The sequence below is a fragment of the Coturnix japonica genome, chromosome 9 (genome assembly GCF_001577835.2).
Source record: "Coturnix japonica isolate 7356 chromosome 9, Coturnix japonica 2.1, whole genome shotgun sequence".
In the NCBI taxonomy this organism is placed as follows: domain Eukaryota; kingdom Metazoa; phylum Chordata; class Aves; order Galliformes; family Phasianidae; genus Coturnix; species Coturnix japonica.
In genome coordinates, this window is record NC_029524.1 from 19,217,637 (window position 1) to 19,236,723 (window position 19,087).

Consider the following 19,087-nt stretch of genomic DNA (forward strand, 5'->3'; position numbering starts at 1 on the left):
GCATCCCTGCTAAGTGTGAAAACATTCTCTCTGCCTATAAAAGAGGAGAGGAATCAATATCCAGAAGCATCATAACTACAGTTCCCTTTCCCAGCATAGCGAGAGTGTCCTCCTACATACCCCCATGCTGCCCCTGGCAAAGTGAGCCCATTTCCAGCACAGAGATGGGAGAGGGGATTTACAGGGTCTGCTTCTTCCACCACACTTCCCCTCCCTGCATATATATATTAAATAGCAGATTATCGGGTATGCCTGCACCAAATCTGTTTGAAAGGCTGATTTTGGAATAAAACCATTCTAAGTGCCATCTTAGGGTCTAATCTGGCACATCCAAGGACAGCCCCCCCATAGAGGAAGACTTCTAGCCTTTCGTGATTAATTAATTTATAAGAAAAAAAGAAAAAAAAAAGGAGCTGAGGATGCACGTCTCACTGTTCAAAAGGTTTAAGTGTGAGTGACAACAAGGGATAAAAGCAGGAAGCATAAGCAAATGGAAAAATTGAGACTTGCACAAGAAGTGATGTTGCTGTAAGAAATCTAAGTAATAAGAGAGCTGCTGAATGCTTAAAATGGTAATTCTGTGCATAACCAAGCTGCAAAGTAAAGAAAATGCTTAACTAAATTTGCCTACACAGGGTCATTTAAAAAATTATATTAAAATAGACTAATCATAACAGAAACGAAAGTCTGTAATTTTAGAAGATGATTACTAACAGCACTAATTAAGTGGCTTTAATTGACTCCATCGAAGTCGAGAGACAATTCATATGTATATTTCTGCAAGACCCAGTAATCATAATTTCTGCAGCGTAACTTTTAAATGAGTTATCCTGCAGCTTTTATTAGCTAGATAGCTGCTTTCAATCCACGATTTGCAGATCCCCAGGGGGCCACGGATTACCACTAAGGCACTGGAGGTAACGAAGAAAAGCATGTTTACTGTCAATGCGTTGCCCTGGAAGCTTTGAGGGATCCAAAAATTGAGAAAGATAAAGAAGAGAAAGAGGGAAAGAGGGAATTTATTTTTTCTGCTTTATTCCTGCTTCCTAACTTTCTAAGCACTTTCAGAACATGCAAAGTTATCTTCTTGCTATTCCCTGAAGAACTGCCTTTTTTTTTTTTTTTTTTTTTTTTTTTTTGGGGGGGGGGAGGGAGTCTTTCTTAATTAAACAGAAAGTATATCAAGAATTAATTTGAAGGCATGCATCCACCTCATTTTAACATAACACTGTTGTTAAAAAATGGTTTCTTTTTCCATTAACTTTTTACCCAGTCATTACTGAAAGTGGGCTATTTCAACCAAAACTTGCTTTTTAAATGGCCTGAGCCATACAAGACTATCAGAAAATAATTTAGTGCATGATGCAAATATGCAGCAAAGCTCTTAATAACCAAAAATTCAGCCTGACAGCAGGAAGCACCAGTGCCTCTTGTTGGTATTGCCCCGTTTTGGAGAACCTCACCATGTCATTTCCACAGCTCCTTCCCATAAAGCTTAGCCCCCCACATGCTTTGCTCAGAGCTGACATTTGGGAAGGGTACAGCATCAGAATTCCATCTTGTGTTCTCTCTTCTAGCCCCACAACACCTTTGTTTAACACTGGAAACTGATGAGAGCAATTAGTCCCTCTCCTCCCCATGAAATCACTTTATGGATTTGCAGCCTGTTGGTTTTTTTGTCATTCCTTTTCCCTAAATTGAATATGTTCAGCTTTCCTGCAGTCCGACATTAAAAACTCTTCACTCTTCTATTTTCCCCCAAACTCTTTTATTTATCTTTCTTTTTTTAGAAGTACCATTCTCAAAAGCTTTATGTTGCATTTTAAACGTTGCCGACCCGGTCCAAAATTGAAAGGGCTCTATTTTTTCATTTATAGCTGATGTTTTACAGGCGATCAACAACTCAAAAGGTGGAGAACTGATCAAAAGATGCATGGAAGGCTTTGTAACTACAGAAAATACTTTAAGATTATTTCAACTCAGACATAAGAAAAAGCTGAATTAAAAGTACGCGCATAGAAAAGTAGCTCAGTTGTCTTGGAATCTTTGAATCAATTTGCCATGACAACCTTAGGATTTAACATACTTATTTATATTTATTTCTTGTGTGGTCTCCCCTAAAAGAAGAGGAAGTCAAGGATTTCTTTCTTTTTTTTCTCCTCTTTTTTTTTTTTTTTTTTAGTAAAATATAGTTACAATTTGTTCTCACTTACCTTTTGAAAGCTTATTAGTATTTTGTTCATTTGTTTAGAGAAAGTGCTAGAAAACAGTTTCTTGCCCAATATCCCACAGCCAGTTTCATTTGGTTTCTAAATAAATGAAGGAAATAATTTCTTCTGAAGCCTGTTCCCTTCCCACACCCTTCTCCTTGATCATTCTTTCTGTGGGGAATAGGGAAAAAACAAACACAAATGATGTGAAATTATATTTGCATCTGTTCTTACACCTATATTAGCATATTCTAATTCTTACCTTGGGTATCAATATTCATAACCACCGGTGAAAATATAACACTAGATAATAACCGTAGCACTGCATACATATATTTTCATGGAGCTATCCAAGCACACGACACTCAGCATAAAACACAACACATAAGGGTAAGCTGATGGGTTGGGGTGCTGGCTGCCCCTGCACCCACTGCTATCTCCAGTTAAGTGCAAGGGAGAGAGTTCTCCCTGAAGCACTGGCCCCATCACGAACCCTGAACGTGAGCTTAAAGGTCAGCAACTCCTTTGTTTGCTTTATTTTTCTTTAGACATAGAGAGAAAATTTACATGGATCAGGAGTGACAACACTGCCAACATTTTCTCATTTTTATTTACTGATTCTGTCAAGTGAAGATATTACCTACAGACTTGGCAACATAGCTGCTGCTGTGGGAAAAAGAAACAAACATCACCACCACCAATAAGCAACAGAGCTACCAAATGTAAGGGATCAAAGATGGGGAGGAAAACAGCATCACTGAGACCCAACAAAGAGTCGAGCTTTGAGGTAACTCCCCTTGCTGGGTAAATTAAGATGTTTTACCTCCTAAACTGAGCTTTCCAGCTCTTTCTACAAGATGTTTTTTTGGAGAAATATTAAAACTACTGTATGCCTGAAGAAATAATTGATTTAGAATCAGGAGAAACTGACAGAAGTTTATTCCCTTCATCCCAAGTCACCCAGGCCTGGCTTCCCTCACACGTCCTGCTCCAGGCACATTATCCACACAGCACTTCATTCAAAGGCTTTGTTTCAAAGCTAATAATTAAGATTTGCAGAATTCCAGAGAAATATCATCTTGATTTTGTTAATGAAAGAGAAGATATCTAGACCTGAGAACTATACACACCCCATTCACCAAAGAGCCACACTTAGTCCCATCAGCTTGAGGACATCACTTCAGCAGTTTGCGCTGCTCAGCACAGCACTGCATGCAGCTCACATGCCGATGGAGTCAATAAGAAAGATCTCCTCTAATAGGTTCTGAATAGGCACAGCAACCAGGCTGCCATTCTCTAAGCATAGAAAGGTCAGCTGGATCAGGTATCAACACATTTTAATCACTAGAAAACAAGAAAACAATGCAGAATGCATGCATTTCTCTTTCTGTCTGCAGCAAAAGGAATGCAAATACATTAAAGCAAAGGTGTGCAAAAGATCACTTATTACTAATCGCTACTTTGTGCTCGACCCACTCTCTCAGCTAGCAGCTCCATTGCACAGTATCATCCCTATGTCAATGATTATGAACAGAGATACATCTATACAAACATGTGTGTTTCATTCTGTTGACAACACAGCTTCCTCCAGTTTCATCACACAGCAATATGCTGTATGGTATGGGACATCCCTTTATCCAGCTGTGCCCCCTACACCCCTGTCTGGCAGGGCAGCATGAGGACCTAAAGCATCCATGGCTCTGTGCAGCACAGCTCAACATCAGGGTGCTGTCAACATTATTCTCATCCTAACTCCAAAACACAGCACCACACCAGGAAGAAAATTAACTCTATCCCAGCCAAACACAGAAAAGACTTACTTTTCTACCTCTACAAAAATAAAGAAGGAAACATGCCTTTGCTAAGCCACAGTCTCACTGCCATTTTGCTGTTTTTCAGCTGGGTGTCACTTCATATTGCAAAACACTAAAACAAGCCCTACAGACAAATTTTTGTAATTATCTAATGCTCCTGAATTCACTGACACCGCATAAGGTATAAATAAGTACAGATATTGCCCTATCAAATTTAGGATAATATCAATCTGAAAAAAATCCTGCAAAAGCAATCAAATCATATTCTGAGCTAAAATAAACCCCTAGGAAAAATACTCAAAGGCTGGAAGATGGGCTAAGTATGCAAAATTTGGCTGTGTAATGAGTTAGAAAGTACACAAAATAAATGTAATACTAGATGAATGAGCTGAAGTAGGAAAAAATATGTAGGTTAACCTAAGGGGGTATAGGTTAAAGTAATGTGAAGAAATCTCCCTGTCAGTGAGACATATTAGATTGTAGGAGAGTCTCTCAAGGGAAGAAGTGTCAACCCTATAATTTAGATAACTTAATATATGATTGGATAAAACACCAGAAAGCTGCAGTGTGTAGCAAATTCCAGGATTTCAGGGGATAATCGAGAAGATGAATGCTGGCAAGAGTCGTATCTCTGCTTTCAACCTGCAGTGTTTTTTTCAGCACTTGCCAAATGAGCACAAGACAGAGCTTTTCTATCTACACAGGAGACCAAAGGTGATGCAGAGGACCCTGTCACCAGAAGGACACCCACAGGGACACCAAGCAGTGCTGGAGGACCCTGTGACGTCAGGGCACGAAGGCACACCATGGGAGCACGTTTCAAAAGCAAACACTGCTTTGTCTCCCTGTTGTTCATAACTAGTTTGCTGTGATTATTTGCAGTTTCTCAGCTCACTTACAGGGTTTGATTGGCTCCAATCTCATATTTCACTTCCAAGCTGCAATACAGCACAAACATGGCCACATAGATCCCAAACTCAATAGATTTGATTATGACAGCTCTTTGTTTAACTAGTCTTAGGTAACTGGCTTTTTCTTAGGATAAACATCTGCAGCCATCTGAGCAAAAGCACTTATGCATAACAAGGTTCAGCACCACTGTGTTTAGATATGTTAGCTATGTTAGCTATTCAATCACAAAAAAAACAACCAACAGCAATTTTGTCACCAATGGTAAGTCAGTCATCCCACAAAATGCATAGTTAATGTTTGGTTGTTTTTTCATAAACAGTTCATCAAACCCTTGTGAATAATGAATGCATAACTTCGGATAGGACATGACATGTAAATTTAAGGCTCAATCTGTCTAATAAATTATTTATCAAGAACAATTTGAGTAGTACTATCTAAAAGCAACAAGATTAACACTCTATTAACAGCCAGCTGAACTTCCTATTTTTGTGCATAGGCGTGAGCAGGACACACACAGCCCTGCTGTCTTACATGCATCTCCTGCAGCCCAAGTGAAATCACAGGGCTCCCCGCCTTACATCACCATTCTGAAGCAGTCTGGGAGCAATCACATTACTGCCCATGGAAGTGAAATGGCATCTGGATGGGGAGATAGGAGATATGGTTTAGTGGTTTTTCTGTAGGTATGGTAAAGGGAGGATGGTTGAAGTAGATGATCTTGTAGGTCCTTTCCAACCTTGTGATTCTATGATTACAATTATGCCCTGTATGCACGTTGTTTTCATAAGATATGGTCTATCAGGCTGTATTGGTACCTCCACATCCTGTATCGTTCCAGAGTAGTTAAGATTCAGTTGTCATTTTTATTACAAACATTTGCAGTGGGTTGGAATAATTTGTTGCAATGCATATCAAGCTGTCTGCTTGGAAGCATTAAATTTTTCCTCCCTGAAATTGATTTAAATCCTATAAGATATTTTGGTGGAGGAGCCAAAAACAAAAATGCATCATTCCCAAAAAATGCTTCAGAAGAGAAACCCAGATACTTTTACATAAGTTATTAATTGGCAATTCTCACAAAAGCAATGCAAAACAAACAGAGAAAAAACTGGCTGAGAGTTATCAGCAAAACGTGTCAGGCATTACGGACAGAGTCTCATAGTGGATATAAGCAAAGCAGACCATAGCATTTCACTTATAAAGTGAACAGAAAATGGGATAGATCACAACCACACAGGCTTTACTTTTTGGGGGTTTCTCTGTACACAGTCTGAATTTGTTCATTGGTCTGTACTGCTTGTATAATTTCAGTAATTAATATCTTGTCTGACCCTCAAAAGATATGAACAGTTAAAACAACATGATCTAGTTAGGTAACATATTGCACGTGTATAGTGATCTCTGTTTACTTAGACAGGGGTAGGACAAGGGGGAATGGTTTTAAACTGAGACAGGGGTCCTTTAGGTTAGATATAAGGAGGAACTTTTTCACTCAGATGGTGGTGATGCACTGGAACAGATTGCCTAAGGAGGCTGTGGATGCCCCATCCCTGCAGGCATTCAAGGCCAGGCTGGATGTGGCTCTAGGAAGCCTGGTCTGGTGGTTGGTGACTCTGCACACGGCAGGTGGTTGGAATTGTATGAGCATTGTGGGCCTTCTCAACCCAGGCCATTCTACGATTCTATGACAATAGCATATCTAAAGCTTTGCAATTGTGGTCCATTAGAAAAAGCTGGAAATCAAGAGCACTTCCACAAATCAAACATCTTGGTTAAAAATGTCAGCGTGTATAAAACAAAGTATTTTTTCCTGAGATATGACAAGTTTAAGTAAGATTTTTTTTTATCTCTGTTGGGTCATATTTGAAACCAAATTTCATTTTGGACTAGAAAACCAGATTATAATCCTTTGTAAAATGTCAGAGCATTGCTTTTACTTGGCAGCACTGTTGCCAAAAAAAAGAGAAAAAACAAAGAAGGAAAGAAAAAAAAAAACACCCAAAAAAAAAACCAACAAAAAAACAGAAAAGAAGTTGCCAAAGCAGACTCTGTGGTACAGAGGCTGTAGTTCTGACTTTTTAATGAACTGCCTGATGTGTTTCACATGACTACACAGTTTTTTATTTAAATATTCAGCAAAGATCCCCCTGGGCTCTTGTGGAGTCCTCCCAGATCCCTGCTCAAACAGTCACCTCTCCACACTGTATGACCTGCGTTCAAAGCCCAACATGTAGCTCCATCAAGTGAGAAGGAGTAGTGCCACCAGCTGCTGCAGGCAGCACTGCCTCTGTCTTCTCTGGGAAAGAGAAGGAAGAAGAGTTGCTTCAGAGTTAATGTTGCTATAATTAATTTTCTGTGTGTGCACTTTACTCACACAGTCAATTTGTCATTGAAGAGTATAATTTACTCTTCTCTCCACAGACTCTCAAACAGCAAAGGGAAAGACTTGGGCTACTGCAAAGTGTGCAATACTGATGATAAGGCAGAAAATTGAGAACTCTGGCAAACCCTCCCATCACTTTGCATCCTTTCTTCCAGCCAGGCTCCAAAGGAACTTTCCATCAAAGCCAGAAGAAAACTATATACAATTTCAAACCTTTACCTGACCTCTTGTTTCAAAGGGCTATGCCTGAAACCTTTGGGTCCTTCCAGCTTTCTTTCTTCCTGTTAGAACTTTGCTTTCAAATGTCCCTGTGCCCCGCACGGTGGCTTTCCTGTAAGCCACCTCCTGCTCTGCTGGGAGCCTGGCAGCTCGCTGACCTTGCCTTCAAACGCAAAAGACAAAAGGGAAGGGATGAAACCAGCTGAAGTGAGAGTAACAGTTGTACAAGACAGCAAAGGAGAGCGAAAGGCCACAAGGACTGAGTATAGGTGGAAACTGCAAGTTGCAGCAAAATGCGCTGCACAAAAAGCATTTTAACCCCATCTCTGCAACACAAATGAGGAGAGCATTCTCCTTGTTGTAGGTTAGAAAAATTGCTTACACTCAAGTATTGCAAAGTCCAAACAAAACTGGGCTGAAATAAAGATGTTAGCTCCACAAGGAGCAAAACAAACAGTCGCTGGTCTGTTAGGAGAGGTTTTACAAAGTTTGCTTCTCTAAACACAGAACAAACTGACCTTGAAAGTTGTAGAATCAAAGAAGATTGCTTAAAGTGCTGCTGGAGAAAAAATCACATCCATAGCATCAACCAGACTAATTCCAATTACAGCTTTTAGCCATTATATGAAAGAAACAGATTCTCAGAAAGATGCTAAACTACAAATACCAACCCCAGTACTACAGCTGATATCACACTTAACATAGAAACATCTCTTGTCATATCTCAGAAAACAAAAAAAGTCTTACGAATAAGGGTCTTGATGGTATTTAGCCACAATCACAGGATAGGAGACAAATGATCAAGAAAACCCAGCAAATTGTTGTGGGCACATACCCATCTAAGTGTTTTCTAACAGTAAATCCACTTCTGAGAGCACAGGCTTATGGATACGTTTAAAAATTGCATCTAAACTGGAACACTGGATAAGTTCAGATATGAGCATAATAATGCAGCCCATAACAACGCGCTCTCTGAGCTGTTCGCTGCCTTTTCATTTTACAGCTGGAGCTAAGCACCATTTTCTGATTCTGAATGCAGCTCGATGTTTTCTCTGCAGAGTGTTTTCGCAGTTATAATCCAAATTTTTCATTTGTTACATCCGTCCATTGCTGATTATGCTCCCACTAGGGAATATAATAAAAAACATGCTGCACGGAGGGGCATTTTAGCTTTCAATTTACTTGATTTAAATTTCTCAGAAATTCATCTCAAGAAAACGCTTTCGAGGGTGAATCTATTTTCCCAACTTACCACACTTTCGAGTGGGGTTACTCTTAGTTCTGCATTATTTTCCCCTTCATTTGAGCTACCACACTCATGTTCTGACTTCCATAGTCACACTGCCTTGTTTTAACCTCGTATGACTTGAACTGGAGATGCTGTGCAGCACAGCTTCCACTGAGCACAGCTGGAGGAGCAAACACTGGGATCACAAGGAGCCCCAGGAGGGGTGAAAAGGGCTTTGCAGAGCTGTGGGTAGAAGCACTCTTGGTTATGAGCAAAAATTCATCTGGAAAAGTTCACAGGCTACATATATGTGCACAGGCTTCTACATGCACATGCATACAAGAATATCTCTGCTTACTGCAGTCTCATCATAAGCATAAAATCTTTCTTGTTGTGTATTGAACACATAGGTTGGCTGCTTACCCAAAACCCTTGGAAGTGTTGTTTCAAACTAACATTTGCATTTAAAATGGAATGCTGTCCTTGCTGGCTTTTTACTGTAAATTAAGGGACAGCATTCAAAGAGTTTCAGAAATAAATTCACCAAAAGCAGAGGTGACTTAAGTTGTAGAATATCGAAATACGCAGAGAAAGTTCTCTAACCTTCTTAAATGCTGACCTTTAAAATTACATGTAACCATCTGCTCAGGAAATCTATAGTATTTCTTGAGATGAGGGAGCAGGAACTTAGAGCATGAATTTCCTAAGGGCTAGATTCTTGGGGGAAGCATAACTAGGGAAGCATGACCAATAATTTCCCAGCCTGAAAAATCTCTGGAGTTATCAGCAAAGATAGTGAAGAGAGACTTTATGATGTGGAGGGCAGAGCTGATTAGAAAACTCACTTTAAATTGATGCTAAAACAGGGAGAGAAGGATCTTGGCTGGCACTCAACATTTAAATAGAGCATAAAAAGCCATTACTTTATTATTTCACAAGGACCTTAAGGAAAGTAATCAAGAATACTTGTGTACAACTTATTGTAGTAAAGAAAAATAGAGGTACCACAATTCAGGTTGTGGAATCCAGCAGTTTTATGAACTAAAGCAGCAATAAATCCAAAAACAACAAAATGAAACTGAATTTACAAAGCTACTTAAAAACAATTTGAATTACTGAGTGTATTACCGAGTGCTGGAGAAGAAAGATCTGTGTATTTTTTACACTGCTACAGTTCTTGGTTGGGTATAAACAATGCGACAAAACAAGAATGAGTAACTCCTGGAAATCACAATTACTGCATCTTATAATGGCAATTTGCATTTATAATATTCATTGCTCAAAGATGAAATCGATGCAGCTCTGTAACTACCATCACCTCTGAACCTGTTTACTATAACATACGTTTCCCAAAGGCTTAAATCCAATCCCTGGTAAAGGATTCATACACAAGTGGCCCCAGTATTTTCTCAGAGACTCAAAATTTTGCTCCTTTTCTCTATGTACAATGGTATACTTTTGCTATTCTCTGCTTCCTTAGTGCTGCAAGTTATGTTCAAAGGGAGCACTTATACAGGATAATCATTGTAATTATTTATTATTTATGCTGAAGTGCAAGACATAAAGAGTTCTTAAAAACAAGGTCCTTGCAAAGGAATGCATGGGCCAGCATCATTCTACCAAACCCTGCAATAGGGTAAAAAGGAGCGTCACAACTGTTATTGGGGTGAGCCTGCACATGTCTTGGGTGAATGCCGTATGAGTACTTGACCTCACCTCACTCCACAGGGGTGGATTGGAACAGGAGCTGTTAATTGAGTTGACCAGCTTTGTGAAAGTACCACATCAAAAGCAATGAGAGCATTCCCAGTGCATTTTTTCACTCTCATGTTTTAATTAGAAAGCTCTCAAATGTACCAGCAGATAGGTGGGTCTTGCACCTCTATTGTTTTTCCAGCCTGCAGAGGGAAGGTGTAAGGCTTCAAAAAAGCTCTTCTCTGATGGTGGTGGTGGCAATCCACACCTCATCAGACATGTGTAATTAGTATCTCAAATGTGTAAGGTAGTGAACAAATCTAGCTACAGCCTTTGAAAAGAAGAACAAAAGACCCGAAGATATGCTTATATTTAGCCTTGATGTACTTTCATTTTTTAAAGCAAACAGAAGTGTTAAATAAATTGCTATGAATAGATTTGCAAAAAAAAAAATTAAATAATAAGTGGTAGACCAACCAGAGCTAACAAATCTGAACCAAAGGACTGAAAAAGATAGACAGACTTTTTCCTCACGCTGTGATGTCTTATTCATTCATCACTCATTCCTTATTAACCTCTTCACTTTACATTGCACCCACATTTCCGCTATATTGTCCACAGACAAGGTCTGGCTTTTCAACTTCCTGAAAGTACTTCTCCTCTCCCCTTCATCTTTGAAGAAAGCTCTGCTCCTTCTCAGAAGGACTCATCTGGAGGGCTCATGGCTGAGGTTCTATTCCACAACTTCATTTTCCAAAAGCATCAACAAGCTTTCAATATGATAAGGACCTGCCCTGTCTTACACTTGGCATAAAGATTTACTTATCTTACAGATGCCAGTGAAATGGGAAAGAATAGTCTAAATTTCTCCTCCACTTCTCATTTTTATAGTGTAATACTACCCTTGTAACATTTAGAAGAGGAGCACAAATGATAATCACCCACAAACAGAAAGTGAACTCCACAAAACCCATGAAGAAGCCAACATTTGTCCAATTAATTTGTCTCACATTGCTTAGCTTAGATTTAAGGACCAGCAGGATCGTAAGTCTACAGTCCTATCAGTCTTCATTTCACATCTAGGAAAAAAATGGTTTTGTCTTAAGATTTAGAAATGAAATTTTTCAAACTTAATACTAACTACATGAGACTTCCACAGCTAGTTACCTTCTGTCCACGAAATCTTATTTCTGTATTAATGGCACTTGATTCTCTACTTTCACGCTTCAGGAAAGTGGAAATAGAGTGAGACTAAAAAAAATAAAATAATAATAATAACAATAACATAGAAAAAGGACAATGAAAATTTAGGCTGAAGAATGGCAGAAAAAATCTCTGAGAAAAAATAACATACAGCTACAATAAAATTTGATATAACACAGTGCTCAAAACACTGGAAATAAGCTACAGAGAACTACTTTTGCACTGACAGAAGATGAACTTGTCAGTGAATAGCTTTCACCCATCTCTAACTTCTGATCATACCAATAGGACATGGAAAGGGTGTGGATATCAAAGAAAATTGCTTTGGGAATTTAGCCTCACTACTAGCTCTTTATCTCCAGGGATGTGGTTATAAAATGAAAAACACCTCCTACAGCTGCCTTAATGGTAAAATGAAAAAAATAAAAAATCCTATTTGGAAGAAAATGTATGTCAGATGTTTCTGAGATAGGAGTAGACAATAACATAAGAAAGTCAGATTTAAGCAGATAGAAATGTGTCTTGTGTAACTGGAGACCAGCAGGAACTTATGACAATCAAGATATCTTTGTTTAAGGATTAATTGCCACCTTTCAGCAACTCAGGGCTTCCATCAGCAGGAGGCTTGAAGAGAGAGATTTCTGAAAGGGAGTATTATCCCTGTGATGTCCCAGTGGTTTCAGGAAGGTAATTGAGCCTTCTCAAAAGAAAAGGAGCTTCTGCGAGTGGCACTACACTGCCAGTAGCAGCCTTTCATGCACCAGCAGTTCATTTCCGTTGAAGTGTTATGCTATTAGCATATAGGGATATTTATTATGTAGAGAATATCAAAACAAGGCAACTTCTAAGAACTTACCTTGGAAAAAAGAAGCTCAGTTTGTCTGGAGGGGAAAAGCAGTGTTGGCTTATGTATTAAAGTGCATACTAAAGCATAAAGGGGGTTGGAGATAGGCAAAAAATTGCTGAGACTTTCCTGAACATCTTTGGGGTATTCTATTTTCTTTCCTATCTTTGGGCTAGGCTTTACCACCTGGGGACAGGCCTTTGTAGGGTCTGACACAAATTGTCCCAGATTGCCACTGTGGCTGTGCACTAAACAGGGTGACAACTCCAGAGGCTTTACAATGATAAAAGTCCAGCTCCCTTGCAGAGATACGTAGCATACTGCCTTATCCATGTTCTTGGTATGCAAGGGAAGCAGACCCTGAAATGCTGCAGGAGTGTAGAAATACACTCATGCAAAAAAAGAAAAACCAACCAAAATCTTTCTTGTTCTCAGAATCTCTCATATTTTTAAGAAATAGACCTCCCATAGGGGTGGTGCAGAAGACCAGACAGAAGAGAATACCTCAAGCATAGTTAATTTACCCAAGGAAAAGCCATAACTCTTGATTTTAAAGAAGGAACTGGAAAGGAAATGTAGTTTTAGCACCTCACAGTTTGGTGCCTTATTTAAAAGAATACTCCTTTCAGATATCCCTGAGATTTCTCTGGCTAAGAAGGGAAGTCACTCAGGCACCCAGAGAATTTTACATCAGCAAAAGAAGTCATCTCCCTCCTGCAACTTTTATGACGAGAGATATCTCCCTTTTCACCTTCTTTTTATTGCTTTCTACTCCTTCAGTGACTTCATCTTTGTAGTCATGTAAGAATGGAGCAGAAGTATGAAGACTACTGAGGTCCGAGCTCCACGAACCACCTACATTCTTGCACTGCCCCCAGCACACTTCCTGCTTGGATCGCCAGTCTGAGTACTTTTAGATGAAATCTAACTGTCAACACTTAGCTTCCTAGACTTTGAAAACGCTCCATGTGCACTGGAGTGAGATTAGGCACTCCACTTGACTCCCCAGGGAAGGCAATTTAAACCACACATCACAACAGATGCATATCAGGTTTGTTGCTCGTCACGCCAGCTTCCTATGTAAACACCTTAATTCATTTTCCATATCCATTCCTCTTTGCTGAAATGAACAAGATAAAAGGTGCAGATATGACATGTGGTTTAGTGACCCATGCTCCCATCAGGAGCTAAGAACTGGACCAAGACCATAAATGCATTTAACACAAGCAACTGAACAACAGTCATATTATAATGAGTTTCACATCTGCTGAGAGCCTTGGCCTTCAGATGGTATACTGAATTTAATATTCCCTCATGCAGATATGTAATCAATTTATAAGCTCAAAACTTTACTCTAGTGTGGGGAGATATTAAATTTCCTGTGTTGCAAAGAATGCATGGATGAAATTTGCAGCCTGTGTTCCAAGCATTCATTCTGTGACCCACTTTATTGAGGAATACTTACACCCAAATTGAACCAAAATCTGAAACCTAATGACTTTTAGTACCCCACCGACTGTGAACCATAATTTTTCATTAACTTAATCTGAAATGGAAATAACATAATAACTAGTTTATCTATATTTATACAAATAATAAAATATTAACTGCAAATTTTGTAATGACTTAAAATCATGCTATTACAAGTGAACAGGCAATCAGTTTGTCATTCCACAAAAAGCTAATGTGCACTAAAATCACTCATCTCCCAGAATAGAAACAGATATTAAATTCTTTAACTATTTTGGACACATTCATGATGGCTCCTAGCACAGGAACAAAGCATCGTTCATAATTTTGAGAAACATCAAGTTGTCACCTTCCCATTTTTAGTTCATACACTTGCCTTCAAAACAGGAATTTGGAGTGAGATTGTTAACACAGGTTCACTGGAAAAAGAGTTATCAGAAATAAGTTGTGGAAAACTTGAAGCATAAACTATTAAAACAAAAATCAAGCTATGAGATATTGGACTGCATCTTTAGAACATGGAGAAACGAAGCAGTAATTTAGAGTTAAATACCACATTTAGCATGCTGTGTATTCAGAGTAACAACTCAATAATGTAAAGCAATAATAACTCAATAATATAATATCCAATACATTTCTCAGTAATGACTGTTAATAAGTAGCTTGCTTATTAATGGCTGAAAATGAAACCACTATAAACTTTGGCTGAGTTAGTCAGCAGTGATGCATTACTCATATTATTTCCAATAATAAAAGTTAATTGTTATTGTGCATTGTACCTGAAGTCCTCAGTGGTACATTTTTGTCCCCGATATTTTGCTTGAGTTGAAATCCCTGGGAACAAAAAAACAAAAAAAAAAAAAACACCAAAAAAAAGACAGAAAGAAAGTAAGAAAGACAAAACTCCCAAACCTTCGCTGTATTCTAAATTCACAAGGCAGCACTGCTTTGTTTTGGAAAGAAGATCTTTCCAAAACGGCTCATCACTCACATGGGAACAAACAGCTTAAGAAACTTCCTGGCTCCTTTCCTCCTGTGCTCCTTCTAAACCCTCATGTGTCCAGATTTAGGATTACATTTAAAAGTTCTTCTTAGAAATCATTTTATTAAGTGCTTCAATAATTTGATATTTTATATCCTCATCACTGGAGCACCCAACAACCAGGGATTTTAGCAATGACTAACATCTGCCTGGTTCCATTATTTTAGCCTTTTATCTTCTTAATTGCAAAATCCCTTTATGCATCATGTAGAGGTTGTTGTTTCTGCGGTTGACCATGTGCCCATTGTGTATGGCAATCTTTGTGAATTGGCATAAAATCTACTTTTTTGGTCTAAGAGGAGCACCTGTTAAGATTTGCAGTCATTTCCCAGCCCTTTTTCTCAGGGTGTATGTAACTAGTCTGTTACATCTTCTATCACCCCTACGCCATCCCAGAAAAGGAAACTTGCCATTGTTATGGGCCATAAAGGAGACAAAAGGACCCTTTATGGTAATTGAGAGCTCTTCTGTTTTTGTTGCAGTGTAGCCATTCTTAGGCCTTTCCGAAGAATGGATCACGATGTAAACTAAAGACAGTTCCTTCCGACTGCTGCAACAAGTACTTCGAATTCAATCTTTAAGTTTTTATTTCCACAAGATCTTTTGCTGAGCATGTAATCCATTGCTTCCAACTCACTGTGCTGTTTCTGCAATAGTTGGCAATATTCATGTTTTTCAATAAGGTCTCTGTACAAATAACTAAACACAGCTCCCATGATAATGACCCTTTCCTCTTGCCATGCCCACTTGGTGAATGTTAGCATGTAAACCAGCTGCTTTTTGGCAAAAGCAAATTCCTAAACTTGCAGCCTAGCAAAAGTTACTTCAGTGTATCTCAGTTCAGCTGAAGGAAGATCCTGATCCTGCATGATTTATAGCGGCAGATCCGGAACAACAAACAGAACATTATATAAGAAAGCAGGCTATCATTACTTTAATATTGTTATGTGTGAATACCTATGCAATAGTCACAACAGTTTATCCATCCATTCAAAACAATAGCTCTAATTATTTTAATTTTTAAATTCAGGTACGTGTTGCAATTCAGTCTGGTTTTGTGATTCAAGTAGGTGGAGAGGAAAATAGCTAAACAGTCATTTTTCTTGTGCTATACCTGCAAATATATAACTCTAACCAATAGACAGACTGTTTACAGACAATACCTTATTCTTGCAAGTAAATATTCTAATTTATGCTTGCTGTTCATCTCACCTACAAGTCCTGTAAAAGCATCAGTTCTTTAAAACAGCTCAGTGAAACAAATTAAATGCGCTGTTTCTGCACTGTTCTGATCTATGGTAAAATATATAAAAGCTTTTTACATGGGAGTAAACAGTAAACACACAGAAGCGCAAGGAAAAACACTGCCTTTTAAAGGATTGTAGTAATCTCTTTCTTTGTGCTCAGGGATCAGAAGAGGAAAGGATGAAAATACTCTCAGTGCTCCCTTTCACACTGAGAAAAGTATGGAAACATCATTGCAAATGACAAGGAGCCCAGCACAGGCCCTTGAGGCACCATTCTGTAGTTGGCCAATGGTTTTTTTCCTCATTTCTTTCCAGCACAATGCTGTCTCCTGCAAGGCCACCTGTAGGATTTCATTACATTCTTCTGGACACTTTAAAGAATGGTAAAGTGTTTTTTTTTGGCAGTAATACAAAATTAAACTGCTGTTCAGAAGAGTTTATAATCTCAGGGCTCCATTACATAAGGGTAAATGCACATAAATAACTCACACCCTTCTGTATTGTACATCCCTTGAAATCCGCAGACAAGAAATGAGTTTGTAGGTTGCACGTTTTGAGAAAATGTGGCAGGTTCATACACTGAAAGTGAACATCTGAACAGGGACATTATGGCTGGTGGCAGCCATCCAATGCGTTCAGGAGAACTGCAGGAGCTAAAGCACCGGTCTGCTTTCAATCAGGAGTTCTGACTGTCATTACCTACCTACAAAATGATTGTTTGGGGAATCTTTTCAGTGAAAACTACACCACCACCACCACCCCAAACAAATAAATAAATAAATAAATATGTGTAAGCAAAAAATCAAGCTGGTCTTGAAAGAAATATGTGGCAATAGTAATGCGCAAAATTTAAATCAATAATAAATAATATTTGTACTATTTAGGAAAAAAAACCACTCCATCACTATGAGAAGATATAATCCAATGACTAAAGAACCTGAGAGGTTTTAAACAAGTTTCTATAGAACTATGGGAAGTCTCACGTGATAAGCAGTTCTTACTTAATCAAGATTCTTCTTCAGAGTCTTCTGTGATATAGGAAATGCAAACATCATTTGTTGATGTTGCCAGAGGACAATCAAGGATGTCATTTATTTCCCCCTTCATCACCATTACAGAAATTGCACCAGTACCCCCAGCTAAAATTCGTCCATCCTGATCTCTTCTGCCAATTGAAGAGGCTTCTGCAACCTCCCTGAGAGGATTAAAAAAACCTTATCTAATTCAGATGATGCGTTCTTTTACTCAGAAAGGTCAAATTCCTGAAACATCAAAATCACCAAGGAGAAACGGCCTCAAAGGGCAAACGCAGTTACACAGACCAGGACACAAACTCCTTAAACAATCTTAGAAAATAATCACAGGGACAGCTCTCAAAAGGGAACTTTGATGGAGACAGGGAAAATAATAATAGTAAAAATAATTAACTTCTGCCCACATTTCTAATTTGTGTCCCCAAACTTAGCTATTCAAGATACCTTTGTTCTATTATGATTTCAAAAAAGCTTTGCCCACAGGAGGCATGAAGCACCCCTTAACCTTTACAGATGAGTATGTCAAAATACGGGGCTGAATATCTAGAGGACTATTTTCTCATATATCCCAGATTGAATGTTTTTTTTTATTTCCAGAGTAGATCTAGGACTGCATAGTTTAGCAGATACTCCAGAATACTTAACCTTTCTTCTCTGATTTCAGATTTTATACGAATTAGGCAAGGCACAGTTCCTTCAGTAATAGAACACAACCAACACTGTGGATTTTCATTCTGTTATCTACCCTTCCATAAAGATGAGCTGCTGCCTTCCTATTACACCCCCTGTGAGAGGGGCATGTAACTGAGTCCAAGTATGTCCCATCAGGTGAGACTTAACATCTGCAGGAACAGGAGTTATTTAGGAGCACCTGAAAGTAACCTCATGGAATAATAGAACTCAGCATTTAGTCAGGTGTGCTGCTGTACTGTAGACAGGATGAATGACTGACACATGAAGGGGTCAAAACACTTATTTTTATGCAGCTGCATATTTGTCTTCATCCTTTAGGTTCGTCTCAGACTGTGACAGTCTGGATCTAAATAACAGTCTCTTGTAGTCTCTGCTTCTCTGCCTTTTTGAAAATTACACAAATGCAATAGGTAATCCACATTTCTAAATAAGTTGCTTTGTTTTTAATAACAGCGTGTGTATGACTGTAAAATACATGTAAACACTTTGTGCTTTCCTCTAGTTGTATTATGTTGTGTATAATTGTACTTATAGAAACTTTCATGAGATTATAAAGACAGAATGCACTGTGCAAAAGAAAAAGCAATGCATTAAAGGCAACTCTTTTCATCATTACTGAGCACTGTTGAAAGCCCAGACAAATTAGTTTTACCAGTTCTGAAGCATGGCATTCTGCTAAATACAGTGAGGTGAGATGACTTAGCTACAAATAACAACAACAACAACAACAATAATAATAATAATAATGAAATAAATTTGATTCTACAATTTTACAGTCTTCCTGAAACACAGGATGTTTTGAATGGGGGAAAAGACTCAACGAAACAAATCAGACAAATACCTTTTGAAAGACTGGCTCTTTAAGAACAGTGCTAGGAAGTGTATGAAGCCATACAGAGCTTTTTCCAAAACTAAAGATTATCCACTCAACTCAATCAAAATTAATAGCAAAGGTAAGTAATGATCAAGAGCTGTGCATGAAAATGCTATCCCAAGCGTATCAAATGTAGTTTGTTCTGATAATGACAGATTAACTCTTTGGTTTGAAGGACTCTTCTACTTTGCGTTTATAAAGTATATACTGGAATTCTGT

General features: G+C 38.5%; 1 long non-coding RNA gene across 2 annotated transcripts in view; it reads right to left on the reverse strand.

The window, feature by feature from the left end:
* LOC107318434 overlaps positions 1-19,087 on the reverse strand; it is a 42,931-nt gene that overhangs the window by 13,294 nt on the left and 10,550 nt on the right. For both annotated transcript variants that reach the window (XR_004308410.1, XR_001557351.2), the window contains exons 4-5: positions 14,758-14,812; positions 2,214-2,381 (exon numbers count right to left, since the gene is read on the reverse strand). This is a non-coding gene — a long non-coding RNA (uncharacterized LOC107318434). The remainder of the gene's footprint in view (positions 1-2,213; positions 2,382-14,757; positions 14,813-19,087) is intronic.